Source organism: Amblyomma mixtum, chromosome 1, assembly GCF_055824585.1.
Source record: "Amblyomma mixtum isolate Tamu chromosome 1, ASM5582458v1, whole genome shotgun sequence".
Taxonomy (NCBI): Eukaryota; Metazoa; Arthropoda; class Arachnida; order Ixodida; family Ixodidae; genus Amblyomma; species Amblyomma mixtum.
Genome location: NC_143012.1, coordinates 41359289 through 41363581, shown reverse-complemented (window position 1 = coordinate 41363581; position 4293 = coordinate 41359289). Strand labels below are relative to the sequence as shown.

General features: G+C 51.0%; 1 pseudogene; it reads left to right on the top strand.

The window, feature by feature from the left end:
* Positions 1-1679: 1679 nt before the first annotated feature.
* LOC149366113 (uncharacterized) lies at positions 1680-2263 on the top strand (annotated as a pseudogene).
* Positions 2264-4293: the final 2030 nt, after the last annotated feature.

The following is a 4293-nucleotide window of genomic DNA, read 5'->3' as shown; positions in this document are numbered from 1 at the left end:
CCCAAACGGCCTCCTCTGTTCGAGCAGCCCCGTCTTTCCCTGGTCGGCCTCTTCTTCGGCGTCTCTCTCTCTCTCTCTCTCTTTACCACCTCTCTCTCTCTCTCCCTCTGTCGTCTTGTTGTCGCCGAAGTGTGCCCTTACTCCGTCCTCCAACCTCCTCTCCGTATCTGCCCTCAACCTCGGGTACACTTCTAGTCGTACGTCTAGGCGGGATCATCTCGACGCTCGCGAGTCCAGTAGATTGCTCCCCCGACGGTCGTACAGCTGTGGTTCCAGCGCTTTGCGTTCTTCAGCTACGAGCAACAACTTAGCGTGGTTAGGCTTAGCTGCTAGGGACTCGCGCTGTGGGTCCTAGACTTGGGCGTTCCAGTGCGGAGAGCGAGGTTTCTTTAGGTCGCGAAACGCTGCAGACCACATACATGCTGAGATTTTTGTTTGCTGCAAAGAACTCCAGGGGTCGAGGTTATTCTTGGGCTCGCCAACAGGCGGCGTTCGTCCAACACCGACTCAAGGAGTTCTCCCTAAAATAAAGTCACCAGACGTCCCGATTTAGGCGGGACATGTCCCTCTTTTGCGTTCGTTGCCCCGCTGTCCCGCCAGCATGCATGTGGGACGGCGTTTTGTCCCGCCTTCGCTGCACTGGCTACACCTGCCCTGCCTAGCTCCACCGAACCAGCCTAAATAATGGAAGAAACAAGCCATAGCCAGGCGGATAGAAGAAAAGCACCCGCGACCACGAGTCGCGCCTTTTCGCGTTAAAAAGGGCTCCCTGGGCGCTGCCATATTGTTCACTGGACTGCAGTGGGCACTGTTGGGCTTGGGATGCCCCCCCCCCCCCCCCTCTGCCTGTGTGGATTAGGGAAGCTCGCGCTCCCCTCCTGCCTAAGTGGATTAAGGCAGCGACCTTCCAGGACCGTGGGACCATGGTGGCAGCGGCGAAAGTCAAAGACCGCCGAAGGCCGAAGATACGGCGACGATGGCGGCGTTCCGTGGCCGAGTCGACCCTCAGGTCAACGAACAGAGTGGTGGTGTGCTGAGTGAAAGACAGCGCTGTTTAATTACTGAGCCTCTACCCTCTCCCATCAACCGAGCTGCGGGAGTGCCCCACGGCCCAGCGCCGCCCTGCCGTGGGCGGTATGAACAGTATCTACAACGGTCCATCTGATTGGATACGTCATTCTTCGAACTATTTCCCCAGACAAGGATGTGGGGAATCCGTGCGTTATTTAACGGGTGTTGTTTTGAGGACTCCAGTGCACTCCTGTTGACTCCTGAAGACGTTCTCTTTCACTGAGAATCCCTCTCAGTTACCCCTTTTTGTAAATAATGTAAATATTCCTGCGCATAAAGTTCTTTCCTTGTTTTCGCTTCGTAACCCCGTCTCCCGCCTTCCTCGTCCCTTCTCCGGCCCGACCACGCTCACCCGAACCTAATAGCACCTCGCGCTAGCACGGTGGAAGCGGCGGCGGAACCGGTTTTCGGCAGTCCAGAGAAGGGGCGTTTCGACAACATCCTCGCCCGATGGAAAGTTCTATACAAGGAAACTTAGTGTGTTGGCTAGCTAGCGAGCCGAAGTCAAAGCCTGGTCCAAAGCTCGTTTTCCCATGCGTTCGCCCATGCTGTTTGCACCGCGTGCTTACTTTTCTTGGTTTTAATGCTCGCTTATCGCGCCAACGACAATGCCTAAGCGGAAGCGCAAGTTCAACGGAGAACTGGGGAAGGAGTTCCCGTTCCTGAAGAAAGCGAAGTCGGAGTACGATGTCCGCTGCGAGAAATGTGGAACAGACTTTTCTATCGGCCACAGTGGACGTGCTGACATTTTAAAACACATAGGCACCGAGAAGCACAAACGGAATATGTCAGCTGCTGCGTCTTCCAGTGCACTAACGAAGTTTTTCAGGCACGAACATGCTGGTGACAAGGAACTGAAACTCGCTGCTTCCGAGGGCGTGTTTGCATACCACACGATCGCCCACAACCAAAGTTTTCGGTCGATGGACTGCACCTAAAAACTTGTTCAAAAACTTTTCGACGAGAAGTTTTCCTGCGCACGCACTAAGGCCGAAGCGATTGCCTTGAACGTGCTCGCTCCTTCTGCAGCAGAAGAGTTGAAGGCTGACCTCCAGGACGCATAATTCATATCAGTCTTTTGTGATGCGTCGAACCACAAAGATCTGAAGGTTTTCCCAATAATGGTCCGCTACTTCACCTCTGCTGCAGGAGTGCAAACGAAGCTGCTGGAGATCGACACCTTGCCCGGTGAAACTTCGAACATGGTGAGTCAGTACATCATGAACGCACTGGAAGTCAACGACATCGCATCGAAGCTGGTTGGTTTCAGCGCTGACAATGCGAACTGCAACTTCGGCGGTGCCGCACGGAATGGCAAGAACAACGTCTTCTCAAAAATGCAAGATATTTTGCCTCAAAAGATAATTGGGATTGGTTGTGCCGCACACATTGTGCACAACACCATCCAGACCGCTGCTGACTGCCTTCCACTTGATATTGAAGCTCTGATTGTTAAGCTCTACTCATACTTTTACATCTATACAGTGCGGGTGGAGGCATTCAAGGAGTTTTGCGACTTTGCATCTGTAGAGTACCAGCGACTTCTGGGCTACAGCAAGACGAGGTGGTTGGCATTAATGCCAGCTGTTGAGAGGGTGATTAAGCTCTTTCCAGCTTTGAAGTCATTCTTTTTGTCGGCAGACAAATGCCCCTCTCTGATTAGGTCATTTTTTGAAAACCCATGTGGAGAGCTCTGGCTCCACTTTCTGCACAGCCAGGCTGCCATGTTTCAAGCGACTGTGTTGCAGATTGAAGGAGACTCGAGGACTGCCATCGAAGTTCACAAGGCCCTGAACCAGCTGCAGACCAAAGTCCAAGACAGACATCAGCAGGCATTTCTGCCATCAAGTGTGCGCTCCAGGGTAACATCACTTGAGGAACTAGGAGAAGTTAGGGGTAGCAGAAGTTGCGACGAAGTTCTACCAGACCTGCATGTCGTACCTCGAGCGATGGTGCAACCAGTTTGATGAGATCAGCAATCTCTCGTGGGCCTCTCTCGAGTCAGCACCGCTTTGGGACGATGTGCAAAGAAGTGAGCAGCTCATAATTTCACAGTTCAGTCACATCAGTCTTGATGAGAACGCTTTATTTGACGAAGCCTGTAACGTTTCGCGTTATGTCACGGCTCAAAAACTAGAGGAATGGAAGAGCCAGAAGAAGCCAGTCGGGGAACGGTGGGTAGACGATCTTCGGCACTTTGAGACGAATGATGTGCCTTGCGACAACATGAGGGCAATTATTGAGTACTGCATGTTCTTGCCAGGAACAAATGCACCAGTCGAGCGGGTGTTTTCTCTCATGAACAAGATCTGGTCTGCAGAGAAGACGCAGCTTCAAGTGACGACCCTTAAAGCGATGTTGATGCTCAAAGTGAATGTGCACATGACATGTGAACAGTACCACGGACACATCTGCAAAAATGAAGGGCTGCTGAAGAAGATTCATTCAAGCCAGAAGTATTAAGTGTATGCGCAAGCTAGGCAAGAGCTGGAGGAAAAGAAATGCTGCATGATATACATAAAATAATAAAAAGTGCATGTCTAAACTACTAGCCGTGTCATTCAGGGGACCCCCCCCCTCCCCCCCCCCCCCTCACTGTCCCGCTTTGGGGTCTGAGGTATATGGTCACTTTACCCTAAAAGCATATGTAAAAAAATTAAGGGGACACTTTAGCTCTGCCCTAAGCTTATGACGCGACCAAGTAATGGTGATTCGCTACTTTCTTAATTAGTGCCTCAGACTAATTACACACACCCATTAACATTTATCAGTAAGCATACTAAACCACGTGGTAACATTACAAGACACACAAGGACTCCCTGTAACGAAGTTGAAGGAACGTGTCTCAAGGGTCTATAGGGTTACCATGTCTCACTCGAGCCATGGGTTCGATACCCGACGGATTGCCCGAATTTTTTTTACAGAGTAATTTATTTACAGCCTTACATGTTATAATAACATTTGAGTGACGCTAAGACCTCAATCACAATTGTAGTTGAGTTTTATTCATTTACGTTTTACAGTTCAACGTGTGTGACGTCACAACCTTCCCGGTCAATCCTGAATTAGTGCGAAAACACGCAAGGCTTTTCCTCCGAACGTCCGCTCTAACGCTGCCCCGTTAATAAAGCAAGGAAGAGTGCTTTTTGGAAGCTCCTTTCTGTGCTAACTTCGGCGTCTGGAATATTCAGCAGCTACAACCAGCCGAAGCGATGTACCACC